At 34.7% G+C, this 18711-nt stretch overlaps 1 protein-coding gene across 2 annotated transcripts in view; it reads left to right on the plus strand.

Moving 5' to 3' along the window:
• The first annotated feature begins 1541 nt into the window (after window positions 1–1541).
• fuss (SKI family transcriptional corepressor fussel) overlaps window positions 1542–18711 on the plus strand; it is a 349721-nt gene continuing 332551 nt past the window's right edge. Inside the window, exon 1 of one of the 2 annotated variants that reach the window (XM_081733785.1) lies at window positions 1542–1709. The gene's annotated coding sequence lies outside the window, so the exon portion shown is untranslated. Of the gene's footprint in view, window positions 1710–7855; window positions 7962–18711 lie in introns of those variants that run through there. The other variant, XM_081733784.1, reaches the window with a different exon arrangement.

The following is an 18711-nucleotide window of genomic DNA, read 5'->3' on the forward strand; positions in this document are numbered from 1 at the left end:
AATACTGAGATAGATGCATAATAGAATTGTAGAGAATTTTGGACAACAGGCTTTTGGGACTTGGAGGGCAATTGACGAGGAAGAATTCCCAGCGGTTTATTTTCAAAGCGTACGCAACCGCTTGCCAGAAGTGCTGATCTTTTGCAATGTCTTATTTTTAATCATGAATAAAATAACTGTAATAGTTTAGTTCACTCTTCACAGTGCGGCTTCTCGGACTCCGCTTGCATTTCGATTCTAAACTGCGTGGAAAATAATAGTCACTTGGAAAATAAATACAATAGTTGTTATCAGTAGCATTATCAAATCTTTTCAAAAATAGCCAAAACATTTCTTTCGCAATTGTCAGCATTACCTCACACATTTTCATATGAGATCCAGGAAGCCTCACGTCAGTGTGAGGATTGTGGTTCCATTAATTTAAAACAAACTGTAATCATGTATTTATTTTATTTTCAGTATCCAAATATGACAATGTACTGGGCAAGTAAAACCAAAAGTTCCTATTATTCGAAAGATCCTATTAACATGACCCGTGATCGCTATAGGATCCTCCGAGCTAAACTGAAAGTAATGTTAGATGATGAAATTCCTGAGGAGGAGAAAGAAAAGGGCATATTTTGAGAAGTGAGACCACTTATTGAACGTATGTGACAAGGTTGTCTGACTGAAACATTCATCTACTCAAGCAATGACAGAAACGAAGAAGATGATTCAGATGAAGCAGAACCTTCTTCAAAGAAGTCAAAGGAAACACCTATTTCAATACCAGTCTCTCAATCAAGATATGCAGACGCAGCACATCGTCCAGAAATCGTTGATCTCAAGAATTATGCGCGTTGCAGAAATCCAGGCCGGAAACAATTTTCGAGGGTGCGATACATAAAATGTCAAGTATTCTTCTATGTACAGCCCATTCGAAACTGCTTCCTCACCTTTCACAAAAAGCAGTAAAGGAGTAATGAAAGTGTGGTTATTAACAATAGAACAAAAATACAAATGAATATGAGGAAACATTCCAAGAAAGAGTATTATATTGTAGCGTAGTATTTTGTAGTGTAATGTTGTTTTAATAATATATATAGTTATCAGGTATGTCATTAACAGTCATGATATTTATGTATGAAAAAATATATAAAAGATAAAAGTGATAATTATGCAATTTAGAACAATTTCTTTTTCATAAACATGATAAATGTAACAATAAGAATTAATGGGCCTTATGCAGAATTGTTTTGACCTATGATTAGAGCCATACTAAAGGCCTGACTGCTGCAGGAAACATATGTTAATCTAACTCTTTAGTATGGCACTAATCACGCGCCAGAATGACTGCATAAAGCTCAATATTTTAAAACCATTTCCGCTTTATGCAGAGTCATTTTGACGTATGATTAGCATCATACTAAAGGCCCGACTACTGCAGGAAACATATTAGTCTAACTCTTTAGTATGACGCTAATCACGCGTCAAAACGACTTTGCATAAGGCCCTTCATGTTCTAAGTTGTAATCGTTGATTCCGAGTGTAGAGATGGCTGTACATGGTGTTACTACGCATGCGTGTAAAAATGTTTATCAAATATTTTCGTTTACTGGTCAAAGGGCGGTAAGCATTAAAATTATACAACACTTACCATAAAAATGGGCATAATTCATATAGTTGAATTTTCCTCGGTCTCAGGAGGTTAAAGCAAGGATTAAGAATACGTAAGTATTTTCGACTAAATGTTTATGCAACCTGTAATTCTTAAAATTGTTTTGAAGTTTGTATATTAACTTTACTCAAGACTTGATATGTAAAAAAAGACTGCATTTTTGAGATGTAGGTTCTTCCCAGAAAAAGCCGGATTTTGGAGGGGAAAGAACGGAAATTTTTACTTTTTCGACTTTTTATGACTTCTTTAGTCAAGAACCACTTCTGTTTTCCTGTTGTGGATTCTACAAATTAAAAAGTAACCTTAGTATATAACATTCACTTACGTATGAATCCAATGTTTCGTCAAAGGATGGCTACCTTATTTGGTTTTCAAACTGGCATTTCTTCAGGTGCCAAGAAGTGTAAGTTATACAATCCAACATAAGTTATTCATGGAGTCAGTCAAGTTGCCTAAATACCTAATCCACTCCCTGTAATTTGTACACCTTGTCATATGTGTTTTGCAGCCTTCCTAAATTCAAAATGGCACTCAAGGGAAAGATATCATAAACCAAGAAACAGACACAACACCATTTCGATTTTGGTATAAAATTTCTCTTGTATTTTGTAGAACCTAGAATAACATCAGTTCTATAAGATTAGTTTGCAAAATAAAGGCTATTAACGGCACTTCTAGGAATGATGTTCATAACTGTGGTAAAAGCTTTATTATTGACAAAACTACATCTTTCTGTATTGTTATATCGCTTCTATATGTTTGAGATGGAACACTTGGGTATTGCTTTTCTTAACTGTCTACCCCTCGAATTTTAACGATCTCAATAAACGCTATGTAAATAGAAACATTTGTTCCCTGTAATGTCCTCCACAAAATATATCTTTATCTCCTAAAGCGTTACTATCTAAAGTTTGTTTATATATAAATTGTAAACAATTATGTTGTTCCACGAAATCTCACATTTTCAGAACAGTTACATTATTAAAATATTTATTAAAACACTTTTGTCGTTGAAAATTAATGTTTAAAACTCTACGAACAATTTGTTTGAACTTGAAAATCCACTGTGTTGACTGATTTGTCTTTTTTCTTTCCTTTTATGAAACCGATTTTTCTTTGGTTCTTGAACTTTTTGTTTTAATTATTTCTTCAGAATATAGTAATTAAATGTTATTTCGTTTTATAAGAGGAAAAGAATGGTAGAATGCACAGTCATTAATTCATTAAAATCGAAATCTTAAAAAAAGACTAAAATTTCAAAGGCAAAAAGCCTTGAGGAAAAACTTAGTTCTTTTTTTTATAGCTCTTGCATCTCTACTCAAGATAGATATGCCTTTGCTTTATACAGTGTGTCCGTAAAGTCGCGCAACCCAAAGTTTGATTGCACAAATCTTTTGAACCAAGAAAGATAAAGACATAAAGCCCGTCTCACACGGATCTGAACTAAGGCCTCAATCCAGGCTACAACTTAACAGTGTTGCTTAACTCAAACTTCCATACAATTTCTTTTATCCTCAGGTGATGTAGGGGTTTCAGACGATCCTTAAAGAGCCTCTCGTGGTCGGTGTATTAAACAGACAAAAACACTTGAAGAATGTGTCACGCACAGGGCAATCAACTGTCGTAATTCTAAATATTATTGTTTATCTATTTCAGAATATGAGTTCATCCGAAGATGAAATCGCCGTAGCGCTGATATCTGCTCCGTTGTTGACACAACATCTGCCCTCCCCTCCCCCCAAAAACGAGAGAGAAAGAGTAAAGAGGAGCTGCTGGTCAGGGAGTAAATTCTTCGCCCCAATAATGCACAGTAAAGCAGTTCAAAGGTGAATAATGAACCACATACAGAAGATCCCTATTCCTACAAAAAAAAAAAAAAAAAAAATCAACAGAGTGGACTATTCAGAATCCCATACGCTATTGCAATTAGTAACTCCGAAAATTTGGCAGCGAGATACGAACAAGAGGGAGTCTGTATCAGCTGAAAAAAAAAGGTCTGTAGATCCTCGTATCCACCAGATTGTAAAACTGAAAATCAAATGACTTGTCCGCATATGTAAATGAGGAAAGTTATCAGGCGCTGAAAGCTAAAATAAAGAAAGAGCAATTTTCTAGTATTGGTACTGAGTGCATCCGCTCAGCTCACTGCCCACAAAAAATGTCCACATAACCCATAAAGTAAACTTATACCGCGCCGGGAGCTCCTCTCATGCACTACACCCGGACTTTCTGTATTGTGCCAGCATTGTAGAACTGTTCCCTAAAATTGCACGAAAGCCACACAACATTGATGACAATTAACTTTCATTGTTTCCGTTTCTGGTGCTGGTTTACTTTTCGCGTACCACACCTGAATTTTATGTTTATGTGTATAGAATTACTAGTGTAAAATTATTACAAATGCTTTACGACGGATAAAATAAGTGAGTTCATATGAAAGATGCCTGTATAAAAACTAATTTTCACCGGCGGTGAATTTATGCACAAGTGTACAGAAGTTGTATTTTGTTTACAAGTGAAACGCTACTAGTATGAAACCATAACAAATGCTATTGAAACTCGTATCATTGCCAAAACTCATTCGTTTCCACTACCCTCGCATATGCGGATACCCACCTTCACTGACGCACCCCTCGCTAACAATCGGGCCCTCCAGCTTCGGTTAGATAGCATTCGTGCTTTTTAGTGGCTACCTAGCGCAAGTTGTTTTGTGTTTTTTTTTGGGCTGTAGTTTTTATGCATGCATCCGGACGCTGTATTTATAGGCAAATAGTAAAAGAATTATAATTTTTCAACAATTGCTTATGATACCCCCTTGAATTTTAACTATGCATTGTGGACATTTTATGTCGCCCAGCACAAATCATTTAGAAAGCAATAAGAAGGAAATTAGTAAAGGAATTCTAATTTTTGAACTCTTATTTCGAGTGGTGCGCCAAAAGTAAACCTGCACGCTTTTTTACAGTTTTTGGTATATAAGTTGCACAACATACTTAAATAACGTATTTTTATTCTTTTAAAAGATGTAATTACATTTGTTCACACCTTTTGTGTTCTGGCGGACACTACTTAATTCACTGCATACCTTCTCTAAGATCTTTATTCTTGCAGTTTTTTAAAATAATATAAATCGTGCTTCACATTATCTAAAAATTCATATTTTTCATATGATTCTATTAATATTTTTAGTATTTCTCTTGTCCAGGCAGCATTGTTTTGAAATTACAGCGAGAAATAAAGTTGAATGTCGTCAGGCGCTACTCCTTTCTGATTGGTAGTTGTATTGAAGTCCAGAAGAAAATAGAAACTGCTTCTATTTCTTCCAAGTCAGTATCCAAATAAAGACAGCAGAAATTTTCAACCTGATCTAAGGGCAAGTTACCTCTCACACGATCGTTAAGTAAGGTCGTGAGTTTTAGATCGTGAATCGTAGCCTTACTTCAGTCCCGTCTGAGACAGGCTTAAGACTTGAAACAAATGTAAGCGTGTTCTATGTAGATATTTTCGAGACCATGACCAACGTTGGAATTTGTAACATTTTAATGTAGTGAAGAAAGTAAGTACAGAAAGTAAAATTGTAAAATAAAAAATGTTCAAAATGAACAAAATCAATATTCAGTTGCAGAAAACTGATTTCCTGCGGGTTAATCCCTGTGTATAAGTGCAGTATGCATCAACATTTATCCATTGGTGCGAAAATGTGACAAAGTCGATGCAGTGTTGCCATGCAAAAAGACAATTTAATGCAAGTCTATAAAATGGGTGTCTTCTGGCAGAAACGCGGCTCCTGGCAACAATGTTGTGTTAAAATTACTGCAACAGGTGTGTTTTAGGTTAATTAATGATAAGCAATGAAAATTTGCACATAATTGATAACTTGAGTTTTTGTTCAAAAATTTGCGTTAAAAAAATACCCACCTAGCAGCTGCCATAAAAACTTAAGTTATCAATTTTGTGCAAATTCTCGTTGCTTATCATTAATTAACCTAAAACACATCTGTTGCAGTAATTTTAACACAACAGTGTTGCCAGGGGCCGCGTTTCTGCCAAAAACACCGATTTTACGGACTTGCATTAAATTGTCTTTTTGCATGGCAACACTGCATCAACTTTGTCACATTTTCGCACCAATGGATACATGTTAATGCATACTGCACATATACACAGGGATTCACCCACAGGAAATCAGTTTTCTGCAACTGAATATTGATTTTCTTCATTTTGTACATTTTTTTATTTTACACTTTCACTTTCTGTACTTACTTTCTTCACTACATTAAAATGTTACAAATTCCAACGTTGGTCATGGTCTCGAAAATATCTACATACAACGCGCTTACATTTGTTTCAAGTCTTATGTCTTTATATTTCTTGGTTCAAAAGATTTGTGCAATCAAACTTTGGGTTGCGTGACTTTCCGGATACACTGTAGGGTATGTATATAAGACTAACCTTTGGCCCCCGGACTCCCGCATTTGCTCGGTCTATGGCCTAGCATCTCTTATGTATCATTATTTGCATCAACAGTGAATCAGCATTTGCTCTTAATAGTTCCTGAATTGGACAGCTAGGGGTTCGCTCCGAGGTCCCTGCATTTGCTCGGCCTACGGCCTCGCACCTCTTAGACCCACAATTTTACCGAATTTCAAGGTTTTTTTTTCCTATTTCAACTATCCAAAAGAAAAGATTTTGTATCCCAAGAAAATGCCTTTTAAATAACATGGGAATTTCTTCATCCTTCATTTAAACCCTTTAGGCCTAAAATCTAAAAATATTCACTTTTGGTAACTTTTCCTGTGAGTTACTCCCGGAAGGCTACTATCATGCTAAATTTCATAATTCTAATCTTGTCGGAAGTGCCTAAACACTTCGAAGTGTAGATATCCCATATAGACTCTATCTATATACTATTCTAAATAACATGGGAAAGATTTTTCAGGTCTCTATAAAAGCATCCCATTCTGGTGAATTTTATTTCTGGTGATTTACTTGAGTAACGCTAACGAAAAAGTACAAACGTTTCGAATTTCAAGTTGTTATTCCAATTCAAAAAAAGAAAAAAAAAACGGCCCATTTAAATAACGTGGAGAATTTCTTCATTCCCCTTTAGACACCCTAAAACTTAAAAATATTCTTTCGGCAATTTTTCTGTTGGTTAGTCCCGAAAAGCTACAATCATGCCAAATTTCAACTTTCCACGTCAACCGGAAGTACCGCTTTATTTTATGTTAGTCAGTTCATATAGTTTTATATATAGGATAGGATTAGGATGTTGCTTCAAATCCTGTTTGTGTATGCTAATATTGTAAGGTGGTGTTCACTTGCCTGTCCCTTCCGCATTTCAAGAACAAAACTAGCAAGAACTATTCACTATAGCATCAACATTTTTAATATGCATATTGCATATTGTTTATTATTCCTGTAATGTACGTTTTGTGTTTCTTTTGCAATGTCTAGTTTTCAATCGATAGTGGCTATAAAGAGAAAATGGAATTTTACTTTCTGTGAGAAGTAAAGCTCAGCGCATAAAAAATCAAATATTGAATACAAAGGATAGTTTTCTCTTTTTTCTTTCTTTTTTTAATCATACAGAAGGCAGAAACAGCATCTGCATAATTACAGGGAAATCAGAACTAAATTAAAATTACCTGGAAGCAATTTTACATTTTCTGCCTTGTATCTCAAACAAAGTCTCAAGAGATCTTAGCGTTGGTAATAACACAGACACATTTATATAAAAACTGCTTCCTCTATGAGCAATAAAACGTTGAGCAAACACGTTTGTGTCCACTCAAGTTAAGTCACTCATGCGGCTAACTGGATTATCGCACGGTTGTTCAGCGAGAAGCGAAAAACAGCTTCTGATGTGAATGCCGGAACGAATAAATTCCGCTTCTCTTAACGAGATCGAAGGCATAAATCATAGAGCGTGTGTTTGTTTGTTCTGTGTGTTACAAGGAGAAGAAAACGGGAATAAAAATGCAATATCATTTTTCTTTCGGCGAGAGTTAAGCGAGTTTCCAGCGATAATGCATTGAATGTAGACGCAGCGGGTCCTGCGCATTGAATTGTCCTGTTGAAGTGTTGTTGGGCGATGGGAGGGAAGCTCTGAAAGAGGTAGTTAAACTTTATTGCCTTGCTCTGATTGGCTGAGAGTCCGAATGACGGCTACTAACACGTGACTAAGACTCCACGCCTCCAGAGTTTCACGGATCGTGGTTGAGTGAAAAAAGGCTCATCCGGAAGCCAGTGCGTGATTGTGTAAGTGTGTTGGAAACAGCCGGAAGAAGGAGGAAACACTCCAGTAAGTAAATGTTTCATTGCTGAAGAGCGAGCGGGACATGGTTATCGACACTTTCAGCGGGAAATGATCGTTGCCCTAAAGTTAACTGACAGATCGAGTTTTCACTTGATTCTTCGAAAACGCGACACATTTTTCATTCTAACATGTTTTTCTAAGTGCTCTTTAGTTGTTCAGCGGTAGTTTCGTTAATTTCATTACTTCATTTTTATTGTGTAAAGAATAGTTAAAATGTATTTTGATTGTCCATGAACCTGTAGCTACTCTCGACTATAATAGAAACTTTTACTCAAATTTGCTCTTTATCAAACAAAAAAACATTATTTTTCCTACTTTTTCCGAGAAGAAACCAAAGAAATATCTTAACAATTTTAGGAATTTTCAAACTCAATTCAAAGCTGTTTTCCGGTATCAATTACATAAAAATTCATAAACAATATTAGAATAAAGTTAACCTCATAACACATTGCGATTTGCATAACGCTATTTGTATTTAATCTTTGTTACTCCATCGTGTTTTAAACATTTTCCCTTGCATCTGGTTAATTTCTTTCTACTTTCATGTGGATTGCCGGACTCAATTATTTTTTTTGGAGAAGGGAAGTTGTATGCGGAAAAAAAAAGTTTAGATACAGTCTGTGCACTATAAAATGTATTATTTTCCTATGTCGATGATGCTTCAGTGCTAATTTTGAAATTTAGTTATGTATTATTTCTCGTTTATGAAGATGAAATATCTCAGCATAAATCCTATAAATCATAGCATGAGACAAAATTAAAATAGCAACAATTCTTAGTTCAATACAGTACTGATTGATAAAATCGTACATTTTTCTCGCGATAATGAATATCGAAATAGAACCTCCAGTGCACCCTACATTCCTATTTGAATCCACCTTGATTCAAAAACTGTAAATGAAAATTATTTCATTCAGACAATTCGAATAAAATGAATTCATCTTTACACTTATTATGTAATTTGCAAATAAGAGTTTCGTGTAATCTGAACGTAGTTACGTTCTTCTGGAATAATAATAATAATAATAATAATAATAATAATAATAATAATAATAATAATAATAATAATAATAATAATAATAATAATAATAATAATAACATTAAAGAGAAGCGGAATTTAATTGATAAGCCAAATAACTAAAGTCCTTTTCTGAGAATACCCACACACCGTGAAGATTTTAAAATCTGGTTAGACCGCATATGAAATCACGAACCCTTATATATATATAGATAGCATTTTAGATAGACTTTTAGATAGCATTAATAATAAATTGTTATGTTTGGATTTTGTGTAATAAATAAACATAGATATCTAGGAAAGAATCATGAACAAGAAGAAATCAATTAAAGATTTGATATGTTTACCGAAAGAGAAATAAAACAGATCCTAACAAGTCATCCATATGACTCTTCTCATATTAGAAATACACCCGTTAGAGCTCTTCGTCACCAATATGAGTTCTCGATCACCTCATGAGACATGCACAGTCAAATTTATGTGAATTAATTATCATTTTAAAAATAAATAGTAGGCCTAATATATATATATATATATATATATATATGCATTTTGAGATTAAACATGCTATTGTAGTCTAACACAAAGAGATATACAATCTAAATCAAAATAGAAAAAATATATCAAAATAATTATCCGAAGATAGTTATGAAATAATAAAGAACAGTGTGACAAAATTTATTGGTTATAACGGTATACCTATGTTGTATGGTGTATCTTCACGTAATGTCACATAACTATCACATTCCTTTCTAAGTATATTATCCGTTTTCATGGATGCAGAACAAAAATAATATTCAATGCATTCTTTGGGTTCGCGTCTATTTTCATGTATCTTTCTTTGATGATGCAGTGAGCCGAAGGCTCAGTCGAAACAACTAGTTAATGATCCGTATGGGCCTTTATAATTGGAACATTTTTATTAATTAAAAGGAGTAAACGAAATGAACATTTGAATGCCGTACTATTACGTTCCTCGAAGGTGAGAAACACAAGTGAACAATTATGAGAGAGTTGATGAAATAAAAATTTAGAAGGATGCGTTAGAACTAGGAGAAAAAGTATGAGGATGATGTTCTTCAACATGAGTTCACATAGAGCATGGTCTAACAGCTTTCACTCTAAGGGTGAGCACCCTACTTCGATAGCTAGAATCTATACGTAGTTAGAGTGAAACTAGATAAATTATTATTAATAATAATAATAATAATAATAATAATAATAATAATAATAATAATAATAATAATAATAATAATATCTGAACTATTATGCATCAAATCAAATCAGTACATTTCATCAAATTTCATTGTTGCAAACAAATTAATTTGCAACGTGCGCTACATGCGATTATTTTAAATGTTCCCATGAATTAAAAATCAGAGTAATGCAGAAGAATAGAAGCGACGAAAGGGGTAAGAAGTTCTAGAAATCGGAATATTCTCACATACACAAAATCAACAGAACTTCTTTCCAAGTCTTTTAGCGAGTTCCCATTTTTTTTTATCGAACCCGCAAGACCTCGCGACGTTGATATACACGCCACTATAGGCCTAAATGTATTACATCTTCATCCTAGACACCTCATATTTCAATAAAAAGTATGTTTATATTTCTACTAGACAGTTGAGGTGCTTCCGTGTTTCTAAATGGTTAATAGACTTACCTTAATGAGCGTGATCATGGGCTGGATACGCGAAAAGACAAAATTTTTAGTGTTGAATCGTGAAAGTGCTTCATATCTTCAGTCACGAAGCAGGTCCGCAGCCAGCCACAAAAGTTTGGCGATGGGAGGAAGGGAAGAAGGATATAAATATGTTAGGGCATATAAGTCCTTAAAAATTCTACACCACTTTACATAAATAGTTAACGCGTGGTAACCATAGTTTTCATTATATTTCTTTACTCTAGCTCCCTGTTCTCATAATAATAATAATAATAATAATAATAATAATAATAATAATAATAATAATAATAATAATAATAATAATAATAATAATAATAATAATAATAATATATTGAATATTTCAGAAACGTTTATTAACCCGTGAAACATATAACATGTACAGAGACTAACACTACTATTGGATGCATGAGATACATTCCATAATGAACTTCTATTTATTGAAATAGGTTGTAAGTAGTTCAGCGTTTTAGTGGCGTAATAGAACTGTTAATTTTCTTTAACCCTTTGAGCGTTGCCCTCTGAGACATAGACCTTCCCAAGAATGCAGGTCTTTTTGTTGTAGTTTTTAAAAAATTAAATCCAGAAATCTAGAAACATAAGAATTATGTATTATACACACTTGGAAAGGTAGAAGCTTCCTCTTTAGTTTGACACACCATATTTTACGTTCCAATTATAAGCCTATAAAGTTGCCTACAAGCCTATAAAATGCATCATGTATTGCATAAAATTTACAAACTTAAAATGTTGAAGAAACATTATAATGTACATAAAGAAAGTACGTGCCTTATACTTTTACTGACTATATTTGCTTATAATATTTCTTTTAAACATTGGATTACATTTTCAGCATCTGCACTGAGCTAGATTGTATCAATTTATGATGTAAAGTCTTTTCTAAAATGAAAAACTTCGAAGCTGGGATCTTTACAAACTTTTCTTGTATAATTTTATGCAAATATATATATATATATATATATATATATATATATATATATATATATATATATATATATATATATATATATATATATATATTCATGAATTCAGGAAGGGATAAATTGTTACTGTTAGTTTTGTTGTACACTAGTCAAAAGTTGGCCAAACCCATGAGACACATACGAAATGTCTTTCCGTCAAAAAGCTCATCGTCACTTTCTCTAAATTCTTCGTCCAAATTGAGGCATATGACACTGTCCTACAGACTTTTTCTCGTCATTTTTGCTGTAAAAGAATGTGCACACCATTTTCAGACGTCTACAGATGGAGATTTGCTCATATAATTTCGCTGTCTAGAAATATATAACTTGTCTATAACTTGCCTGCTTGCACATCAGCTAGTGACAAAATTAAGATCCATCAAATTCAAAGAACAACTCAAGATTGATTACTCCGTACAATTATCAGAGAAAGCAAATTAACTGAATGAAAGCACGTATTTATATGAATCCGCAGTCTACAGAACTTCGGCTACTCCGTATATAGGCCTATACGTAATTAGCATTTAAAGTGTTAACTACTTTTTAACAACTTTTGAAATTTTTCTATTGCCTTAGTTCCTTTTGCATGAAACATCATTTAACTGTTTGTTTTTCTTGAACCTGGGCTAAGTGTGGCGGCTCTTAATAGTATTCTTGTTAATTTAGTGATATGCTAAAATGAAGAAAGACAAGACTAGATTAAGTAAATATGCTCTTTATCATTTAGACTATACTGTATATTGTCAACAATAATATCTGAGAAATCTTCTAAAATGCATTTTTAAAATGAAACACAATGAGAGGTACGAACCACCGCACAAAACTTTCTTGCTCCCGCTTAGTAAATTAGATCAAGTCATGCTGCTGTTATATATTCCTAACGTATTTATTTATGAAATATGAACAAAATTATGATTGGCGTTTTCGGAAAACTTCGAAGAAAGCTTACTCCCAAGACTAAGCTCTTCCTTGTTCATTTTCAGTTTAAATGACACGTAAAATATTGTACGATTATATATTGTGTTTATTAATAAAACACGAATAAAACTGGCTGAACAGATTTTGAGATAACTATCCAAAAAATATCCGATATCTTCAGATGAAACGCCTTAAACCACATTATGAGGCTACTAACGAAATATATATTTATGAAATAGTGAAACCATCAATAAGTTTTTGTCCACTTACAGCGGTATGCCCCGCAAGATTTCATTGGGTGGGCCCATGCCTTTTTAACGGGGTGCCGGACTTATACATACTAAAAGCAAACCGAAAGTCTTGTTTCAGGATATGATAGTATTAACAATAATTCGCCATCATATACTACATACATAGGGCTACTAAGGATAACCAAATCCGGATTTTTAATATCCTGATTCCGGATAGTGAAATCGGAGAACTCTGGATTTTGGGTAAAATTCCGATATCACAGAAAATTATGATTTCGAGGGGAAAATAACTATCTTATACTCAATTCGGATGTGAAATCATAGTTACTTTTCAGTATAACTGGGTGAAAGGTAACCAAAACACTACTTGTACGAATAGAGACGAACGAAGAGATTTCCGAGCAGCACATACGGCTAACAGTATTGTCACATCTCGATCCAATACAGGTTAGCCTTTATAAAGTTATTTTGGAAATTTTAAATTACATATCGTATTTATCTGATACTGTATGAATCATTCCATTTAGAATCTTTTAATTTTAAGGCGTGGAGGACATTACAGTTTATGGCCCACAATTTCAGAAAATTTTCTGAAATCCTTATTGAAGGCTCAGCCAAATATGTCAGTTGATTAATTATTGTTGATTTTTTTTCTCAAGTGCAGACACTAATAGAAAATGCACACATATTTTCTCCATCGTGTGCTTTTCCTCTTCTATATCTTCTGTCTGCTCCAACAAGTTCTTTACCACACCGTGTTTGTCTTCATGACTCTTTCTCTGTGTTACAAATAGTGCTACCAACTGACTGGTTTTCAACCGAACAGTTTGGTTTTACTATTTATTATCCGGTGCTTTGTTCGTTAATCAGATCGTACACCTTTCGTTTCGTCCTTTTATTTACAAGAATTATGCGTATATTTTTAGCTAAAAATATGTTGATTAGTTAATTAATTTTGTAATTAAGTTGAGACTATAAGAAATTGTTACAGTGGCCGAAATTCAAATTTTATGAACATTGTGGATCATCATATTTACTATTCCATCCAGCAACGCTTACGTAGAAAAGATTAACAGTAGAATGAAACACGTATGAAGCAATAATAGACTGCTGAACTCATAGTGTATTACCATATCTCTGTGTCAGGTATTGAATTGTTAGATCATTTAAGAAAAATAAGAACCAAACAGGTTCTTGACGATGCAAAATTTACTGTATGGAGAGTTTAATTTCTAAAATTATTTAGTGTTCCCCACGAGACAGAAGTGCATTTTCAAATTCGAGACGAGACGATTTTTTTTTTTTTTTTTTTTAATTTCGTAGGCGACACTACTTCCTCAAGTCTTAGATCTCAGACTCCGTTTAATGTAATTTTGTTCAGAGTATAAACGCTATAAATTGATAAAATGATTGTACGAACATGATTTAAATCTTTCAGTTTTACGTTCCACGATTATACCAGACAGGCTAAAGGAGATGGTGATGATGAGAATGGTTTAAATTGTGGAATGAAAAAAGTGGGAGGAAATGGGAGAACTTCTAGAAAACCCACGCACACGATGTTTGTCCACTACTAATCTCACTTGGCGAGAGCTCGGATCGAACCAGGGTCCTTACATACCAGAGGTGAACGCTCTACCACTCGGTCACCGCGGCCTCTGCACAAACTTAATGAAGATTCAACGTTTAAAGATATGCAAGTCATTAAATATACTCGAATAATAAATATCATTTAAATGTTGTTGTATCATACTCTTCGTAGACTTCTCGTGAAGGATTTTGATAACTCCTAAATGAAATTAAGACAAAATCATCGCACAAATTTTGTATATAAACTTACTGAACGAGACGAGACGAGAAAACTTTCCGAGAAACGACAAAGAATTCCTCGAGAATTGAGACGAGACGAGAGTTGTACAAAATTTACGAAACGAGACGAGAATACTTTATTTCTAGTCTCGTCTTGTCCCGTGGCAACACTGAAAATAGTTATAAATTTTGTTACAAAATGTGACATCATTATCATAGGTATTCTACCATTAGTGACAGGACAGGTCATTTGCTGCAACTGAGAAGCCTCCATGTTCCACGGTCTTCCGCTAAGCTCTTCGTTTTCACGTACAATTTTTCTATTTTGACACCATCCATTAATTGTACTCTCCTTCGACCTCTCCCTCTCTTTCCTGCCATCATACCCTCTAGCACCCTCTATCATACCCTCTATCATACCCTTCGTGATACAGTTTCTTCTCAGTCAATCATCCAATCAATTTCTCTTCATCTTCTTAATAATATCTAAAATTGTTCTTCTCTCTCACACCATTTCTAAGACCCTCTCATTCGTTTTCTGCTCGACCAAGCTAATTTTCTCAATTTTTCTCCACATCCACATTTCGAAAACTTCCAGTCGTTTTTCACCATTTTTGATTAATATCCATGTTTCTGACCCATACAGTACAACACTCTATGAAGTATTGTATGAGTCTTTTTCTCAACTCTTTATTCAAGATCTCACAAAAGGATCTTTTCTTCCTCCTAAAGGATTCTTTCGATATTCGTATTCTTGTTTTTATATCACGTTCACACCTCATATCACCATTAAAAATACTACCCAGGTATCGAAAACTAGTCGCCTGTTCTATTTTCTCTCCTCCTACTTCTATATATTTGACACTGACCGCTTCGTTCCCATCACCATGCTTTTTGTCTTTCTAACTTTATTTTCATCCCATATTCATCAAGTTTTCTAAGATCTTAGAATATTGATTTTCTCTTCAGATTCTGCAACAAGCACCATATCACCTTCAAACTGTATACACCTAATCATTTTACCTCCTATTGAAATGGCTTCTTCATTTTATAGGCTCTTTTTCACTATCTTCTAGGTAGATATTAAATATAGTTGGCGAGAGACAGCGTTCCTGTCGAACTCTCCTTCAAATTGCGCTGTCTTCTGTGATTTCCACCCCTATTCTAACACTTACTGTAGAATTTTAGTTAAGCAAAATTAAAATATAAAACTTAAGCAATAAACTTAGTGTTATTGATTTTAATTTCTTATTCCACTGATAACATTTAGATCTAAAAATTTTAGGTTGTGTTATAGCACTACCAAAAGCAAACGTATTTATTTAGTAGTCTATCAAATAGTATAAAAAATTAACTTTGTGTTTTGTAGTTTTGTGCAGTACGACTATAACGTCCTTTTCAATAATCTCATTTGTTGATTCAAGAATTATTTGAAATAGCAACCTTTATTTGCCCTACTAACCTTATTTAATTGACACCTAAACTACTCAGAACTGGAAAAGGGATATACTAGTTCAACAAAAATATAAATAGCTATGTGATTCTTATTGTTATATTCCCAATGGGATTACTAATATTTTTTTCGGAGTTAACCCAGCATCATGAGGCAAACGGAGAATTACCTGAATTAAAAGGTTGCGAACTTCTGTCCAGAAAGACAGAAATAAAGAGAGCTGGAAACCGATGCGGTGACTACGTATCATTCCGTTGAATGCGTGCAATCTGGCCGACCGTAATCCTTTGTGTTGTAGCACTGGATGTTTAGCACTAAATAAATTAGGTAACTAGCGAAATCACGGAACCTGTAGAAGGGACCATTTTCTGATCTTCTATTTCTTGAAGCTCTAGTTAGAAATATGTGACATATCTACATAGTCATTTCGTAGCATTGGCATAGAAATAATAGTTTTGGGATGTCCTGTATTTTTATTCAAATGGTGAGAGAAAAGCAATATTTGGTTTACAACTCCTAAAAATAAAAATAAAAAAAAATATAAACGAACTAGATTGCGGAAGCATTTGGTTAGGCTGCAATATGTGTTACGAAATTAACATGTAAGCTATCTCTTTGTCATAGAAATAAAGATTTGCTTCGTGGGGTATATAATGCCAAGTTTCCGTTTTTTGACGGCATTACGAATAGAAAGCTCCTCGTGCATACATTCAAAGTCAACTACTATCTTAGCAAGTCTGTAAAATTACTTAAATTGTAAATGATTAAAATTTTAACATGTTTCACAAATTACTACAATCAAAAAGTTGATATCAAAAATCAAAAAGTTTCGAGACTAATTCTAACACGTCAACAGATGATAGCGCAACGCTGCATGCACAGGCACAGGGAGCACTGAGCACTGACTTTGATAAGTCAGTGTGCCAAGAGACATCGTCTTGTGTACATCGGGAGCGGTGCACTAGAGCTATTCTGACCAGTGCGTTACCACGACTGCAATTACCTCATGGACAGCAAGTTAGAACAACGAGCGAACGTGAAATTCTGTGTGAAACTGGGCAAATCCGCCATAAAGATGATTCAGTGAATGTACGGCGTTGCAGCAATGAGTCTTTCGCCGAATGTCCTCCCTCAGATGCTTAAAACCTGGCAATTGAACTCGCTATTGATAGTCTGTTCCCTGGAGATACGTTCATGAAGCACAATATCGCGAATGTCGAAAAAGACGATGAGCATGCACTTGGTCGAGCCGCGGACCTGCGTCGCCTTCTTCGGTCGTGGAGATGATTGGCTTTTCCACTGTGAAGACAGTTGCTTTGCCTCAGGGTTGCACTCGTATACGCAGTTTTGTCACCGGTAATAATCCTCGACATGAAAGACGGGTCAATCATGGTCAAACACGGAAGAAGTTTTTGACAAACACAGTATTCTTTCTGCTCCTGGCTCAGCAACCTGGGGACGAACTTGACAGCAACACAGCGCATGCTCAAAGCACAAGTGAGGATTGCCTGCACTGATCGTATGACACACTGACAATGGCAGCAATTGTGAATTTTTCTCCGACGATCCTCATGCACAAGTTATGTTCTTCCGTTCTTGTGCCTCTCAAAACATGTCGAATGGCTCATTGCAGCATCGCCATACACTTGCTGAATCATGTCAAACGTCTCTGCGGCGGATTGGCCCAGTTTCACACAGAATTTCAAGTTTACTCGTTGTTCTAATTTGCTGTACATGATGAAATCACAGACGTGGTAACGCACATGGTCAGAATATTACCAGATGCACAGCTATCAATGTACACAGGACTATGTCTCTTGGCACACTGACTTGTTTCTCTTGACAAACAGAGGCAACGACGGCTTGGAAAGAATCTGAAGCTCGTGACGTCGAAGCGACGCTAATACTAGTCGTTACACCATTGGCACTAGTCACTGAAGCTGCAGGTGCACGAGTGGTCGCAGAAATGGGCACCAAGGCAGGAGATGCGTAACTAAGAGAACAAAGTTCGACGCTGGTGAAGGCGCAGAAATACTGACATCGAGGTGACGGCACTCGCGACACGTCGTAGGCACGCAATGAACGGGGCAATCGACATTAAATCGATATTCGACGCAACTTCACTGAGACGATCAACCATTTAATATGTATACTATGCCACACTGAACTCAAACGCATATTAATTTGTATATTATTTCTTTAGAAAGAATGAATACTTTTGAGATCGTATTAGTGCAATTTGTTCCTACCCACATAGACGTGTGAAGAAAATGTAACGAAAACTGTTCCGACCAAAAATTCGGCTAAGATTTTCTCCGATATCCTGATTTTATCCGAAATGAGGATGACAAATTTCTGAAGTCCTCATTTTCTTCGATACGGTAACCAGATTTCCTTCGAAATCTGAAATTTCTTAGAAATCCGTAAAGTAAAATCTCCGGATTCCGGTATTTTAGCCATACTGTAATTATTATTATTATTATTATTTGCAGTTGAAACGGGTTTTGACATTGTGCAAAATTAGAAACACAGGCAATAAAATGTCACAAGAAAAGAAAAATTGGTTTAGGAAGTCCATTTGTTTGATTTCGCCTAAATGATAAAATGGAAAAAGTAGAACAA

The sequence above is a fragment of the Thermobia domestica genome, chromosome 12 (genome assembly GCF_964235325.1).
Source record: "Thermobia domestica chromosome 12, izTheDome1.hap1.1, whole genome shotgun sequence".
Classification (NCBI taxonomy): domain Eukaryota; kingdom Metazoa; phylum Arthropoda; class Insecta; order Zygentoma; family Lepismatidae; genus Thermobia; species Thermobia domestica.